General features: G+C 46.2%; 1 long non-coding RNA gene across 2 annotated transcripts in view; it reads left to right on the top strand.

Annotated features, from left to right (window-relative positions):
• LOC138529510 (uncharacterized) overlaps positions 1-17859 on the top strand; it is a 345150-nt gene that overhangs the window by 266821 nt on the left and 60470 nt on the right. Inside the window, exons 3-4 of one of the 2 annotated variants that reach the window (XR_011284836.1) lie at positions 15945-16009; positions 16133-16586. This is a non-coding gene — a long non-coding RNA (uncharacterized lncRNA). Of the gene's footprint in view, positions 1-15944; positions 16010-16132; positions 16587-17859 lie in introns of those variants that run through there. The other variant, XR_011284837.1, reaches the window with a different exon arrangement.

The raw sequence follows: 17859 nt of genomic DNA, 5'->3' as shown, positions 1-17859 counted from the left end.
ACACAAATTCATGGGTGAAAAGGGCCACAAGTCTTATCTTTATTTGTATCCTGAACATGCTATGTAGTTAACTTGTAGGTTGTCCACCATGGGCACTGGGGAATGCGCTTGTGTATTTCTTTTAAGCAAATCTGGGCAAAATGGGAGGGTGACTGGACTAGCATCCCCTCACGTGCAAGAAAGGAATCTAACTTCTCCAGCTGCTCGGTGCCAGACAGAAGGTCTCTAGTTTGGAGTGGCCAATGCAGGGTATGCCAACAGGCCCTGGTGCCGAAACTCAGAAGCCAATAACACTGTAAATTACATTTGAAAATGATGCCCTAATCTGATGTCAGCTGATGGGCAGAACATTTATTTTTTGTTTTATTAAAACCAGCTGTAACGAGGTCCCTAATTTTCACCTTCGGAACAGGCAGCAAGGTGGTGACAAGGGCTGAGCACCACACTGAGCTAGTGGATGCATTGCCCGGAGTAGGCAAAATGGGTGTCCCCAGAGTACCCTTGGTGGTTTCCCAGGATGAGCTAGGAACTCGTCCCATGAGTTTACCCAAGGTCCCCATTAGAGTCTATGGAGAGAGAATTCACGCCAAGGTCCTGACAGTTAGCACTATCAATGCATCTGTGATTTCCCAGAGGCTGTCCTTTCAAGTCACCTAAAGTCTTTCACCTGGGATCAAAAAGCAAGCCTGCTCCTTTAAGTGATCCAAGCTCCAAGGCTCTGAAATGAAGAGCCGGTGCAGTAATAACGTGCCAGTATTATGTATACGAACACGTTACTGCACCATTCAACTACGAGTTTGCCAGTGAGGTGGCGGAACGACCTCCGGTTAGGAGCTGGAGGTCATTATGTCACCTTACCGGCAGAAATCGCTGGTATTTCAGGCACCTGTAATACCAGCACCTGTAATACCGTTGGAATCCCCCATGGAGTCCAGTGGAACATAATGAAATGGGAATTTGCACTGGCTACTGCCACTCATAATGTGGTGGACATTCCATCGGACCGAGTGGCGGTATCGGTAATAGAGTTTGCTGGTATTCTGGCAGATTTACCACCAGAACACTGGCAAACTTGTAATGCACTCCATTGTATGGAGGTAAAGTTACCTTCCGCACTCGTGCTGAGTAAAAGTATAATTCCTGATAGTAATCTTGAGACATCGTTTTCTCCGGCGGTTGTCCAAGAGAAATCTGAAGTTACAAATGATGTTTTCCTTTCTTCGTCATAGGCACCGGATGGAATGTGAAAATGATGCATTCATACCAACTGGGGTCTGTGAGACCAACACTAATACTGTTGCATCAAAAAAAGAAAGGAAGGCACTTCCTGCATAGTCAGCAGGACTCATACAAATGCAGTATTTTCCTCCCACTGTAAATTACAATTACTTCCCCAGGAGATGCATAATGACATTTTTCCTACACATAAGCTTTCCTGGGAAGTTACTGATGCATGGTGTACACACTGACAAGCCGGAGGCTGTTGAAAAGAAACAGACAATCTCACAACGGCTTCTGGGGGAGAAAAGGGCAGCTCTCACATAGATAGCTACAGAGTGAAATCCAAAATGGCAGGTGATCTTAAACTAGTTTTAGGCCCAAGCCCTTACAGACCACCTGACCTTAAGAACATGAGCCAAACCAAAGATGCCCATAACACCCAGGTGCAGAAAGGTTCCCTAGCCTGCACCGGGAGTGTGAAGACAACCCTGGACAAAATGCATGGTGAGGCATTTGAGTAGGAGCTGGAGAGGAGTTTCTGGAGAAGAGTGGCGAGCTAGAAGAATGTTGCAAAGACAGGATGTTGAAAGAGTAAGTTGGAGGCTGGAGGGAGGGGGTGGTTTTGTACGATGAGGGGTGCCATCAAAAAGAACGTTTTTTGTTGGAACTGTGAATGGAGTTTCTAGAGGAAAGGTTGACCGTACTAGCTACAGTCAACCAATAGGAGACAGTTAATAAATAAATAAATAAACAGTTGGGGAAACAATGTAGTAGCTAGAGTGGGAGATAATTACATCAAACTTGAAAAGGGTGGAGACCAGGTTACACACATATCCCTAGTGAACCGTCAGGTCTCAGTGTGACAGGCTTGTCCAGGGCAGACAGTGGTAGGTGGAGTGATGAGTTCTTGCAGCATCACAGAGGGAAAGATAGCCTGTGTTCAAATAACCACGTGAGGGTGACCCAAGGGACAACCCTTTAAGAGCAGGAAAGAGTACGGAGGCTGACCAATGGCCCCTTTGTCCCGGAAGCCTAGGGAGCAGTCTTTGCTGCTGAATAGATTTGGCAGAGTCTTAGATTGTTTGAATGAAACTTTACAACTGTGCCAGGAGTTAAGGCAGGGGTCTCCAACCTTTATGTTAGCAAGAGCTACTTGTAGTTAATGGCCATTAGGCATGAGCTAGTGGCAAGAGCTACTGCTGTGGTGATGTCCATGAGTATGATAATGTGTACCAAGATTTTATTTGGGCGGTGTATTTGCTCTTTATATAAAAAAAGGAATAACCTGTGCATTTATTGCTCATAAATTACACTATTTCAACCTAGTATTGAAAGGCCGAAAATCCCCAGCCAAAATGTGAACATATGCATACAGGTTCCACACAGATCTCTGTAGGTCTCCCGGTTTGTGTCCAGAGCCAAAAGGGATAAATATGAATAATTGTTCTCCCATCCCCTGGCTCTCCTCAATGCTCTCTCGCTGGATTCGCCACTCTGTTTTGTACAGTACTCTGTTACTTAGTAACTAGGTTATACCTATATTAATCCTATACACGTCAAAAAATATACATGCAAACCACTGCTCACCTTTCTCACCAAATTACTTTCTGCATACCCTTGTTTCATAAATCATAGGCAGAAACAGAACCCTCAGATCATGTTTTTTAAGTCCTGGCATTGATAACATGTCATTTTAAATTCCTGTTTTGTTTAATAACTGTAATTGGATAACCACCAGAATGCAGTGCAGCAAGTAGTTTTCCACATTTACTTAAATGCAAAATTGCTGGTAGCGCTTGAATTCCTGTATTGGGACACACATAGAAGTGGACTACTCCATAGTATGGCAAATTCCATGTTAACCTTTAATTCAACTGGGGTACTGACGCCTTAAAACCGATAACTCAGCATCTTCAAGTAAAAAAAACAATAATTCATAGATTTACCAAGAACACGTACCACTAGATATATCATTTTAACTGGCAAGCTGGGACACCCACTGATTGTCTTTTTCCTACACAAACAGACACGCTGAGCAGAAAACGATTACATATGGAGCTTTATTTTCCCTATTCTGATTGAAAGCCTACAATTACCAGCATGCAAAGTAATGCTAACTAAAATAAATCTAAAGAAACACAGCGAGGCAGAAATGATCACAGCCCCAGCTTGGTTTCACATGGCATGGAGATTTATGCACCCCTTCCCGTTCTAATGGCCAAATCACACATTTCATATTTATCTCTATTAGTGATAGTTAACCCCCTGTTGTGACACTGCCCCTAGCCCTTCAAGTCCAGATGCAGCCCCTCCTCTCCCTGTGCCCACAGTTTTTGACTGCTTGCTTTTATGGAAGAGGAGAGGGAGGGGGAAAGGCTCTGGGACTTCAGATATAAAAATAAAATACATTGCTCATTTTGGTGTCTGATGCAAGGAGCTATTGGGTAGCCTCGGGTGAGATACCAGTGGCTCGTGATCTATTGGTTGGAGACCCTGGAGTTAGAGCACTCACCAAAAGAGAATACTGGAGCAACCAGGCCTACTGAAGTACAGTTGGACACACCTAAAAACATGCAATGTGAGGACACAGATCAGAGTTCTTAAGGGGATGTTTCACCAGGCTCTGATGATTGCCAGAGACACTTGTAGACTTGTCTCATTATTGACTTGATCACTCCCTGGGAGAAAACTGGGAGACAACTGGACAGTGCAAGCGTGAGCAAAAGTGAAAAAGTACTATTGATCTGTGCACAGAACATTTTTTCTTTAAAGAATACTATCCATAAAGCAGTTGAAGAAAACAAGCATCCAAAGAACACTATAGCTATTGTCAAGCCACACTTTGTTATACCCTAATCTGGTGATGTTTGAAGTTGATGAGAAGCCTACTATTGTTTCCATCCTCAATATTTTGTTTAGAAACGGCTCCCAATAATTTCCTGACCCTTTGTTTTGATCCTGAAAAAAGAAAAAAAACTTTGATTCCTGAAAGCCTACTTCATCTTGTCCGTGTTCACTCGGCACACTAGTCACATAGCATACTTTGCAAACCATTCAATTTCACCAATAAAATTGTCAGAACTAACTACAGTTATCTGGTATGTGTTTTTGTTTTCGAAATTATTACTATAAACCACGGCGGACAGACACTGTGTATGTGTTGGAACTCGGGGACAGAGCCAACACAGCAGAATGCAGCGCACAGCAAGCAGCATGCATAGCCCAGCAAGCTTTTGTGAGTCTCGGCTAAGGCTGGGAAAATCATGAAAGAGGCATTTTAGTGGGGATGGATTAATCTTGTGGTCTAGGACAGCTGAGAGTGTGGAGCAGGCCTCGGCCCAGAATTGGGCAAGGCGGGGGCAAGACCATATCATATGAATATAGGTTGCATCTTCAGAACTACATCTGGGACACCTAGGAGAGTGGTCTTGTAACATCTGCTGTAATCGAAGTGGGGTGTAGTAGAATCTGTGTAAGATTTTAAATCGGATGAGTTTAAAACAGGAATTAAACGACACGTTGTGGGTGCGGGCACACATATGTTTCCAGCATTGATTGGTTACGTCAAGTTCCAGGTCCCCAGCCCAAGACTGCCTCAACTTATTGAATGTGGGGGAAGTTCTGGACTGTAGTAGGGTGTATAATCTGGAGATTCTCCCCCGGGTGGTTGTAGCGTTCATTATCTCAGCTAAAATAGGGTTTTCGGGGGGCATAATCGGAAAAGTCAGATAACTACCCTTGAGGTATTGGCGGAGGCCTGAATATTATAGCCATATGGGGGATTTCTGTCGTAGAGCTTCTGGCAAGTCTGACCATTCCAGGAAGTTGCCTTTATCGAAAAACATCTCGGATGGCCTCGAAACGTGCCTCTGCCCAGTTTGGCGCACCTCGGTCAGGGGGATGCAGGGGGCACCAGGAAGGAAATTCCAGAGAGGTAGGCAGCTATGGAAGGGGTCAGAGGCACCGGACAGCGTCCAAATTTTAGCAAGAGCAAAGAACGTGGTGCCTACTGGGTCAAGAGGGCTACAGTTGAGGGTGGGGGAGAGCTAAGGGGTGAATGTCGCGGTCTCCAACCGCGTGGTGCTTGAGTCTTATATGCGAGGGGGGATTCGAGATGGTAAACCAGTACGACGCAAATTGCGCTTGGGCGACCAACCAGTATTTTACGAAGTCGGGAGCACCGAAGGCCACCATGCTCCATAGGAGTGGGCAAAGTGGAAAATTTGAGACAAACTGCAACGGCATGCCATAAGAATGTGTTCAGTGCGCGGTTTAGAAATTGGAAAAATTCCCTGCCAGGCCACAAAGGGAGATTGAGAAAGCGATAAAGGAGTTGGGGAAGCACAACCATTTTTAAGATACCAATTTTGCCTGCAAGGGACAATGGGAGTTTGGTCCAGCCCAGACATTTCTTAGTGAGCTTGGTCAGATAATTACAATAATTGGTCTCATATACCTTATCAGGGTGGCGAGTGACTACTGCCCCAAGGTATGTGAATTCTGATTTTGCCCAGGTGAATCCCATGAGATCAGGGGGGAGGGGGTGGCGTCGGTAAGTGGAAAGAGTGTTGATTTTGTACAGTTGATCCTGAGACCAGACAGCAGACCAAAGTGGATGACGTCTTCTAGGATCGGGGCAAGGTTGCGTTCAGGAGATCGAATGAAGAGCAAGGAATCGTCAGCATATAGGGAGACAATGGGCCTCATTACACGGATGGCGGAGAACCATGGCGCTATTAGCGCCATGGTTCATGCCGGTAAAATACCGGCACCGCCTTGGCGGAAAGGGGAATTACCACCCCACTCCAAGGTTGGCGGGCGGTAATTCCCCCTTCCACCATTGCCCTTCCCCATTCCCATTTTTGCCCCATAGGGCTCAATGGGAATGGGGAAGGCGCTAATTATGGCACCGCAAATTGCGGTACCGTAATTAGCTCCCTGGGTCCCTTTGCGGGTTGGTTTTTAACGCCTGCAAAAAGCAGGCGTTAAATCCCCCAACCCGCAAAGGGACCTCGTAGTAAGGCGGTAAGGATTTACCGGTAAAGGTATTTTACCGGTACCGGTAAATCCTTACCGCCATCCGTGTAATGAGGGCAAATGTCAGGTGCGTCCAGCAATCTCAGGCCTCTGTGTGAATGTGTCTGTCGTATCCTATCTGCCAAGGGTTCAATAGCTATGGTGAAAATTAGGGGAACAAAAAAGTGGCAGCCCTGCCTCATGCCTCTGGCAATACAAAAGGGGGATGAGCATCTGTCCTCCGTGCAGACCCTGGCTACCGGATCTGAGTATAGCAGTTTGACCCAAGAGAGAAAGTGGGGCCCAAAGTTGCATTTCTCGAGCACCCGCCACAGGTAGTACCATGACACGAAATTGAAAGCCTTCTGCATGTCAAGGGCCGCCACAGCCTTAGTGCTAGGGTCAATTCACCTGATGATGTTAAAGAGGCGGCATATGTTGAGGGATGTGGATCTACCTGGGATAAATCCTGACTGGTCTGGATGTATAATGTGGGACATATAAGGGGTCAACCGTAAGGCCAGGATCTTAGCATAGATCTTAACATCGCAGTTAATGAGCAAAAGAGGTTGATATGAACCACATTAAGTGGGAGGCTTGCCAGGTTTGAGTAAGAACATTATAATGGCTTTGCGGAGGGAGGGAGGAAGCGTACCCACTGCGCAGAATTCTTCCCATAATGTAACGAGTTGGGGGACCAGTCGGGATTTGAATTGTTTATAAAATTTAATCGGGAAGTCGTCAGAGCCGGGGATTTTACCAGAGGCGAGGGAGTCGATGGCTTTCGATATCTCTTCAGCCATAATAGGTGTGTCCAGGCTGGTGCTAGTTTCGTCAGAAAGAACAGACAGGAGTAGATTGTCCAAGTATGTGTCAAACTCTGACCCAGGGAGAGTGTCAACATTTGTATATAATACTGCGTAGAACGATTGAAACTCCTCATTAATGTCTTGTGGGGGAAGGGCCAAGTAGCCATAAGGCCTCTCTATGGCTGGGATGTTCTCGGATTCTGTTTCTTGATGGATAAGTCTGGCCAACACATGACCGGGTCGCTCGCCCTCCCCACACCGCCTTGCACGTACGGGGTTATCAATGAATTTCCTTTCCCTATCAGCGTGGGCACGAAATGTATCTAATTCAGTGCCGATGCTGGAGAGGACAGATGGAGACTGATGCTGGGCATATTGGGGCTGAAGGAAGGATAGCGCTGCTTCACTTTTGATAAGTCCCTACGGATAACCTTAAGGATCCTGGACTCCTTGGAGATTGCTATTCCCCTGATATAGGCTTAGGCGATTCCCACAGGGTAGCCTGTGTCTGGACCGCCCCAGTGTTTAGTCCAAAATATTCATCAATGGCAGATTCCAGGTCGGCTCTGAAGACCACATCCGATAATGATTGGGGTTTCAGCCTCCACTAGCGGGTTGCATTTTAGTCAGTACCCCAATTGAGAGAGATAGTCACTGGGGAATGATCTGAGTATGTTGTGGGGAGGATTAACATATGTGTAATGTTCCTAATAAGTATGTCGGATGTGAGCCATCTGTCTATCCTGGAATGAGAGTCATGCACAGAGGAGTAAAAAGAATACATTTGTGAATCGGGGTGCACCAGCCTCCATGCATTTGAGACCTCCAATTGTGGCAGAGACTCCCGAATAACTTTGGCGGCCCTGGAGAGTTGGCGGGGTCTGGTACTTGATCTATCCCAATTTACATCTAGGATCGTATTAAAATTCTCGCCCCAGAGGATGGCGGCCAGGGGGAATCCAACAAGCAGGTCAGTGAGGTGGGAATAGAAATCAGGGTCGCCTATGTCGGGCCTGTATACATTAAGGAATACCATCTCTTTGTTGTGTAGCCTACCGTAAAGTAAAATGTATCGCCTCAAGGGGTCCATATGAGAGACGATAAGCTGGAACTTAACACTTTTATGGATCAGAATCATGACTCCCCTGTTCTGAGTGGAGGGTTTCCTGCTTTCTACCTCCCATCTTTTGTGAACCTTTAAAGAGCGCAGAGCGCTCTAGTTTGCCTGTGTGGTACCAATTGCACGCCAGAACGCGTACTCCCATTCATGTGGTGACACATAGCAGATATAAAAGGAAAGGCCCTGGGCCCCGTGTCAGAGACCAAACGAAGAAGAGCTCCCATCGTGTGGGTCTCATTATTGGCAGCAGAGATGCCAGTGCATCTGAGCTGGGGGTGTGTTTGAGAGGAGAGTGGGATGAGGCATCCTGGCCTACCCTGCTCATGGCCTGGGACCCAGGTAAGTGATTGGCAGCCCCTGTTGACCTGGGCTGGTAGGTGGGCCCCGGAACAAAGGAGACCCAACAACTGGTGATGGAGGAAGGGTGGCTGAGTCAGTCATTCACGCAGATGGCCCCTGCTACACCACACAGAACAAGTGAGCAGGGAAACTCATCTATTCCGAATGAAGTGTTTGATATACAAGGCACGCACTCAGCTCTAGGCCCAAAATGGGCACGGTGGACAGAAAGGCTAGAGTTATATTTGCATACAACCCAAGACTTTGAGGTTGGTGGGAAGAAACCGTGGGCCTACTTTTTTTATGCATCCCAATTGGTGCATAACATTTTCAAGACACTAAACCCTACAGATGTTTTGAATGGTGAAGTTGAGATGCCAGATTCTGAGAGAGCCCGGTATAACTCTGCAGCGTATCCTTGAGGTGGGCCGCTCCCATGAGCTCACCGAGGTCAGGCTTGGTAATATGGAAGCAGCATTCCAGCCTATAAACCTTTAAGAGGTCCAGGTGGTCACGAGAGGAAGGCAAGGGAGACCAAGTGAATGAAACACAGTGGTCAACCAGACGCTGAGAGAAAAACCCCAGCACTGCCATCTGGAAGATCCTGCGAATACTGTGAAAGATATCTTCCCCATCGAGGAGTCTGCCCGCGGCTGAATGCGACAAGTGTGGCCGTAAATGCCACTTTGAAAAGGTGTACAAGGCATGCACATTTGTGCCACCATCCAGAGTTCTGAGCCAATAGCAAGCCTACGCAAGCCAGATGTAGATTGAGACGGTCCAAAACCCCAAAGACTCAGATGATGATCGAGATGTCTTGCACATTTCTGCATGGGGCCCGAAGGCCGGCCAAAAGTAAACAATGAAGTTGCAGAATCCTCATTAGAGGAAACCTTATACCTACCATCATAGATACTGGAGACTCTGTTAATGTAATGAGCAAGTGGAAGTTCACAAGGGTGATGCATTTCCTGTCCCTACAACATACTTGAGTTTGCATCTTCACATACAGCAGCGATACGCCCATTCCTCTGCAGGGTGTCACAAAAATGGTGTAATTGTGTTCCAATACAATGAGACTACCACAGCAGGAAACGGCTATGTCACAGACATGAACACAGCAAACCTCTTGAATTGTGGCACGCTGGAGGAGCTGGTACTGGTTAAGTTTGCTTTTTCGAGGTCCATATTGAAGACACGAAGACCTGCTTGGTTATTTGCAGACGTTTGTTTTCAAGGGAATCGGGTGCCTGCGCACATATGACATTTACCGCCACATTTATCCAACTATCCAACCGATTGTGCTCACCGTCAGATTCCATTTCACCTGTAATCCAAGGTGAAAGAAGAGTTGCTCAAACTCGAAGAGGCAGGGGCATTGAGAAGGCACATGGTCCTACCCCATGGGTATCGGCCATCATGGCCCGGAAGCCAAAGAATCCACATGAAGTTTGTATCTGGTGGACATGTGTCTACCGAATAAGGCTGTGAAGAGGGAAAGACACCCTAACCCACCATTGATGACCTGATGACCTGTGGCTGACATCTAGGATCTCAATCCTTCAAGAAACTTGATCGAGAGTTGGTTACAACCAAATCATGCTGCACAAGGACTCACGCTACATTATGACATTCTCGTTCCATGCTGGTCTACACAGGTACAAGCTTTGAGTTTCGGTGTGTCGGCAGCCGAAGTCTTTCAGAGCACCGTTAGGGTGGTCATTGCTGGCATCACTGGAATCATCAATGTCAGCACCGACATTCTGACTTTTTCTGTACGGAGAGTACATCTCTCAAACGAGGGCATTCCAAAGGTGAATCCAAGAAAACAGCCTTACTCTAAACAGGGAGAAGTGCAAATTCCTAAAGGATTATGTTATGTGATGTTATGTTACTTGACATTTATATAGCGCCTTATGTATCATTGGTATGATCTCAAAGCGCAGGTAGGTTGAACGCCCTCTGGAACCATAGTTCAAGTCAGTAGAGAGAGAGTCATAAGGTGCGTGGGTGCACCGGATATGTGTGCAGCTGGTGTGGCAGTTGCATGATAGTTTCTTCTTAGCTGTAGGTGTGGTGGTGGGGAGGTCAGGTGTATGTGTTCATTCTGGAGGATGGACACCCAGACTGATTTCTGGCTATGTTAGGCCTGAGGAGACGCTTAAGCTAGTGGTGTGTGCTCAGCTATCTGTGTTTAATTAGGATGATGAGTATTTGGCAGGTGTTAGTATGAGAACAGCTATACCGAATGTGTCATAGTATCGCTGTGTTCTAGTTCAGTGGTGGTGTATAGGAGAGAGTAAGCGCTTGAGATTGATTATCTAAAATATTTCATCTTTGTCTTTCATAAATCCAGCCCTTCAGCAGATATGAAAAAAGTGAAAGACATTAAGTCAGCTGCGGCCCCGAATAATCAGTCAGAAATGCACAGTTTCTTCTTCATGATGAACTACTGCGGATATGGACGTTTCATTCCTCACGTGGCAGTATGGCTGATTTTCATCACGTGTCCTAGATAGGCACCCCAGGCGAGTCGATAGCAGCTGCTAGACTTGAAGCACATGTTAATATGATGACAGAAGACCACATGCCGAAGTATGTGTGATACTCCTCAGTTCAGGGTGAATGTTTTGGAGTCATCAAAGTATCCTTGGAGTCGGGGTGATGGAAGACTTTTTAGAACGACCACTGCTGCAGGACGGAGGTGACCTGATGTTGTCTCATCAGCCTGTTCCACAGAAGGGATGAGTTGTCTGTTTCCCTTGAATGGGTTGCTGCTGAGGGACTCCCGCATTGTGATTCCTGTGTTGATCACCAACAATGTGGTCCTGCTGGCGCACGCAGGTCAACAGGGCATCAGGAAGATAAAATCCCGCCTGAGTGAAAAGGTGTGGTTCCTGGGAATAGATCTGTGGTCGACGCTTTGGTGTCGAGGTGCATCCCATGTCAATCGGCGGGCACAGCAAAACCTGCAACTCCCACCCAGCCCTTGCCTCATTGCATGGATTTTCGCTCCCTGTCTGATGGAAGATACAGCTTGGTGGTGGTTGATGAGTTCTCCCACTATCCTCAGGTCAAGAATGTTGAATTGACAGCAGAAACTGGAGAACATATTTGCTACACATGGCCTGCCAGACGTTTTAAAGTTCAACAATTGACCACCATTTCAGGGGTCGGAAATGAGGGTGCTCTTGGAAAGATTGGAGGTGCGCCTAAACAGGATAACACCTTGTTGGAAACAGGCAGAGGGCATGCAGAAAGGTTCCTGAGAACATTGAACAAGACACTGAGGATTTGGCTAAGAGGAACAGGTGGACACAGAAAGGGCCATCTACCAATTTCTGAGAGAATATTGCTCCACACTGTACACTGACACCGGCTTGTCTCCAGCAGAGATCCTGCCGGGAAGAGCTCAGAGAACCATGATACCTACTGTTCCGGAGTGGCAACCTCTGGCTCTATGCAAAGACCTCTATCTGGCAAAGAGATGACAGACTAATGAAAACGGTATCAGGTAATATTATCCCCATATATCGGGTCGCCGTAAATAATATCGCCGGGAAAAGGTTGTGGCGATATTATATGGGTGACCACATATATAGGGACAAGGGCAAAAGAAAAAAAAAAGTTTAGGGTTTGCAGGGGTTTCCCCCGCATGTTCCATGCAATAACGTCACCACTAAAAACGGCCATTTTTTGGCGATATTTTTGCATGGCAAGATTTTTTTGGCGACATTATTACATGGAACCATGAAAACAAGGAGAGGGGCATTTCCATCAACCATTGAGTTAGCCAACTTAGTGCTGGTCAAGAATTTGATGCCTCAGAATACTCACTTCTGTTCAATCCGTCACCGATGAGAGTAATATCCAGAGAGGGAAGCATGATCGTGGCTCATCCACAACACATCTCACTTCAAGCAACTGCCAGGGTTTCCTGAATCGCTGCATTCAGAGAGTTACCAAGAGGTCCCCTTGCTTGATGACTTTGTGAGTGGACAGGATTGTGATATGTGGAGGTGATGTCTCGTTGGAAGAAAAGAGTGGGGGAAATGGCTATGAACGATCTGCCTCAATAGTGCCCATCCCACAATGCCCCGGGAGAGCCACTAGACTAGCCGAGAGGCTCAAGGACTATGTGTGTGGGTAATCAGACACAGATGTGGATGGACATGAGTAAGCAGCATGTTTATTGGAAAGAATGCATGTAAGAGCGCTGAGCGCACTAGTCTGCCTGCGCAGTACCGCTGTGCTAGTGGGTACTGAGTGCACACCAACACACATGGAAGCAACGTTCACACGATGATGCATGGCAGCGTTACCAAGAGATATAAAGGCATAGTTCTGCCACATGTTCCAGAGACCAACCAGCAAATCGCTCCTATCGTGTTCATCTCATTATCGGCAGCAGAACTCTCGCAGCATCTGAGCTCTGTGTCTTTTTGAGGGGGCTGGGAGGCATCCAGTCTGCCCTACTTGTGCCTAGGCCCAAGCTGAGGATCGTGGCCCCTGCTGTCTTGTGCTGGTAGGTGGGCCCCAGAAGAAAAGGAGACCCCACACAGCTAACAAGTTCTGTATTGCAAGGGGGGAGAGCTGTATGAGAGCTGGTCGGGAATAAAATGGCTGGAAGTGGAACCACTGGTCTTTTACTTCCATGGCTGTATTGCTGGAAGCAGACTCCTTGCCAGTACTTTGGTCGCCCGTGAGCGGCAGGCAACATCTTTGTGTTTTATTATTTGTGGGCGGGGCCTCTACTGTCACTTAGTTGGTGGAAAATGATAACACCCACGTTGGAACTCAAGGGGCACGCACTACAGATAAGCACTAATAAGAGCATGATCCTTCTCTGAATCATACGCAATGGGAGCTCAGCCCACCCTTCACTTCTCTATTTTCCCCACAAAACAGACCTCCCTGTAAGGCGCTGGTGTGCTTGTGCCACTGAGCCAGTACTTTATAAAGAAAATCAATCGCTCTTATTGGTGGTGAATTTGCTCAGCTCAGCTGGGTCTGCTGAGGCCTTATATGCGAGGACACAAGGCAAGTCATGCTCTCACCTTCTTTCTTCACCTGGGCTATCGTATCAGAACCAAGGACTTAGGCTACCTCGCACTTCTTGTTGTCCAGCTACAGCAACACAACCCTGGAGGAGGGTACACAACCCACAGAGGGATTACATCACTGAGCCCCCAGTTTCAGGTGTAGCCCCCAGCTTCGCCTACCAGGACCAGGTTAACACATGCAAGCTGGGGGCTCAGTCATCGGAGCCCTTTCCTTGAAATGGATGCTGGTATTTGTAGTCTCTCAAGATGGGGGGGATGTATCAATTGTAGACGTTTTGCCTAAAATATTTCTGTGTTTATAAAAGATGGCTTGAAAAGTGCACAGACTATGGTGGGGTACGCACACAAATATATAAATCCTTATATTTCTATGTTTGTGAGTCCGTATCTAACTTTGGTTTGTGTGCTTTTCAAGCCATCTTTTATAAAGCAGATCGGTGTTGAAAGCCATAGAGGGGGGTGAGCGGGGGAGATGATGAGAGCAAGTGAGTCACAAATATTTGCCCAGGATGTCATGTGGCAAGAGTTCTTGCAATCCTGGAGACTGCACCTCATCAGATGATGGCACTCCAAAGCGATTTTAAAGTAGCAATGATAATATATTTTTGGGTACACCACTGCCATGGGAGTTATTTAAACCTCGGCCTCACTGAGACGTGGCTCATGGCCAGCTCTGTCACAAGGTTTGACACTCTCCACCCTGAGGGCTACAAGATCCTCTCCGAGCCAAGAACCAACTGTCCCAGAGGTGGAGTGGCTCTGATCTTTCCTGCGTGGGTCCCTGCTTCTGTCATTCCTATGCAAGCCTATTCCTCCTTTGAATGCCTGGTCTGCAGGCTACCTCTCCTGGCCTATCCATAATTGTGGCCACCATCTACAGGCCACATGACCAGGTCTCATCCTTCCTCTCGGAATGGGTGGACCTCACTTCGTCTTTGCCTCTCGACTTCTCATGCATCAACCTGGGTGCCTTTGAACCTGCCTCTGGGCTCTTCCGCAACCTATGCAACTTTCTCTCCCTTTCCATTCTGCCCTCTGGTCCAACATACTCTGCTGGACATTTCGGATGTTCTCATCTTCTCAGACATCCCCCTCTCTAACCCTCTCACCACTACTCTCCCTTGGGCTGACCACTTTCTGCTTTCCTCTCACCTGAAACTCTCTGTCCCTCAGGCAAAGCCCACCCCAGCACTGCCACCTTCATTCTCAGTCATTTGGCCCATGAAGCAAGTGATAGTTGCCACCTTTGCCTCCACTTTTTCTGCTCCTCTTACTCCTGCGGCTGACTCCCACTCTGGCATAGCCCTCGCCAACCTGCATCTTTCTATCTACAACACTCTAGACACCCTTGCCCCTGTCATGAGGATCCACCTGAAGCCTACCTCCAAGTTCAACTTTTTCTATGATTCCAACTTGGCCGCCCTAAACGTCAGCGCAGGGCAGCGGAAGTGGGGGACATTGGGCACGTTCTCTGACAAACTGCCTGCCGCCTGCTTCAAAGGCAATACAGACGCTCCGTCTTCTCCAAGAAGAGGGTCCACAATCAAGCCCCCATCTCTGCGGCCTCTAACAACACAGCCAAGCTCTTTAAAATCTGCAAGGAGTTGGCCAATACTACTGCAATCTGCACTTCTCCTGTACCCTCCCAGGAACTATGCTTGGCCCTGGCCTCTCATTTCACCACTGAAACTCAGGACAGCCTATCCCCACTCTCCACTTCCTCCCTCTCTCCCTCTACCTATCGCAGGCTCCCTTTGGCCGCCTCTCTCCCTCCTCTCGTTCCTTCTTCCCTCTCTCCATTAACACCTGATGATGTTTCTAGACATGTCTGATCTATGAAAGTGTCTTCCAAACAGGTTCTCCCCTGTTCTTCCAGAACTATCAAGGGCCACATTGCTTCCCTCGCTCCAACCTTGGCCGATTTCTGTAATCACTCTTTCACCACTGGATCTTTCCCCTCTCTCCTCAAGCCCTCCCTTGTGCACTCCCTTCTAAAAAAGCCTCCTGCCGATCCTTCTTGTCAAGCAAACTATCTCCGGATCTCCATCACTCCTTTCCTGGGCAAGCTCCTGGAAAACTGGCAATCCCCCAGCTAACCGTTCACATTGGATCTGTTGGTTTTCTACATGACCATCAATCCGACTTCAGGACAGCCAGAGGCACAGAAACTGCCCTTCTGAACAGCTGTGATGATTTGCTCTGCTTTACGAGCACGTGAACTGAATGGCTCACCATATGTTCACTGACATCGAATATTAGGCTTGTAGCCCCACACATTTAAAACTGTGTTGGCTGGAGTAATGGTGTTGTTTGTATTAAGCTTATTACATTCAGAACACTACCAAATGTCTGGTTTATCCTTTTATGCCCCCTCAGGTCATGAATGGTACAGCGGATTCAAACTGTTTTGTTCCAGTCACCAAGTCAAAGCAGTTATTCGGGTAAGTGCTAGAACTTTGCTATTGTACAATGAACCAACAGCATTTTTGGTGAAGACTTAGAAGTAGCCATAGCACCACTATTAAATTGGCATGCTCGTCCTTTTCCCTTTCCTTCCTCTGCAGAGATACACAGCAAAAGGAGTGAACTTTTACAAAACCATGTACTAATAGGACTCAGTAATCCTTGCGACACAGCTACCCTATTTTTACTATCCCCTGAAGAATTTCCCTTAAATGAATCAAATGTATCACTTTCTATTGGATGTGTTTTAGTATTGCCATTCAACATGGTCTTAACTAGTGTGTTGTCCAATTCAATTTGACATCTATTCAATGTTTACAGTGTGTAAAGACATTGTTGTTTATTACTGTTTGTGTTATGTTGTTTTGTTTTACACCTTGTAGGTCTAGTTGTAATAACTAGCTTTCTGGTTCTTTGTAACAGTTATATGTACGAGTTGCCTTTCTGGGTTTAGCTGAATGAAATTTCCTATTAAATGTCACAAATGTTTTATTGTCGGTAGAGAACTATGTATTAACGTTTGATTAAAAAACATACAATTATTTTTTATATGAATTTTTTAGTAAACATTTCTTTCATATATGATTGTAATAAAAAAATTTGAAATTAGACCAGAACGTTCAGAGAGAGTATTTCACTGTTAATTTCCTATTGAGAAGCTTGCTCCCTTGTAGGTGTGTACTCTGCTGAAAGGAAGGTTATTAGGACAACCGGTCTCATTGTTTATTGTTATGATATGGTCTCTAACCTTGACTCCAGCTCTCCCGCTGTCCTCGTCCCCCTGGGTCTCTCCTCTGGCTTTGATACAGGAGAGAGAGAGAGAGAGAGAGAGAAAGAGAGAGAGAGAGAGGGAGAGCGGGAGAGAGAGAGCGGGAGAGAGAGGGAGAGAGAGGGAGAGAGAGAGAGAGAGAGAGAGAGAGAGAGAAATCGAGAGAGAGAGAGAGAGAGAGAGAGAGAGAGAGATATGTTTGGGTATATATCGAATGAACATATATATATATATATATATATATATATTCAGTGAAAAAAACTTTGTTAAAGGGACGTTATGGTTAAGTTGCGCTACTAAAAACCTATGAAATTCAGTGAAAAAACCTTGTTAAAGGGATGTTATTGTTCCAAGTAAAACCGAAAAACCCTTGAAATTCGCCAGTTTTTTTAAGCAACCATAACTCGCGCCACCACTGTGCACTGCTAAGACTAACACCCAGGACATCAAAGATGACATCACAAATGTCATTGATGACATCACTGATGACATCACATGTCTGGCTCACTATTTTTTCTTTTGCTGACATATCTAGGCCACATGGCTTTCTTCAGTAACAGTCAGAAACTAAGAATTTTATTTTATTTATAGACATATCCTTCTAGTAGGTTCTTACAGTAATTCCCTTAGAGTACAGTCACATCATATGAAACATATACATATGGGAAAACACAAGCTTGAAAGACAGCAATCCTTTTTGTGCATAAAGATAATCACTAGACTTATGAGCACTTTCTGATAGTTCTGTTGTTTTTTATGGCTGTACTTTCCCTGTATATGGTCATATTTGTATACATTGTACTCACACTACTTTCCTTAGGGTCCAATCACATCAAGTGATACATATACATAGGGTAAATAGCAGCTTTGAAACAGAGCAATCATTTATTTGCATGAAACTAATCAGTTAAGTTATGAATTGTTTCTGCTACTACTTGTGCTTTTTTGCTAACTTCACTTTCCCTGTATATACCCATATTGGTATGTGTTCTTGTGTCTTTGTGTTTTGTCTATAGTAATGCAATTATGTAATACATGGGTTTTATTAGCTACTTATTA

Source organism: Ambystoma mexicanum, assembly GCF_040938575.1.
Source record: "Ambystoma mexicanum isolate Mex_15411 chromosome 12 unlocalized genomic scaffold, UKY_AmexF1_1 Mex_chr12_unloc.1, whole genome shotgun sequence".
NCBI lineage: Eukaryota > Metazoa > Chordata > Amphibia > Caudata > Ambystomatidae > Ambystoma > Ambystoma mexicanum.
Note: the sequence above shows the minus strand (reverse complement) of the source record. Positions and strands in the feature narration are given on the sequence as shown.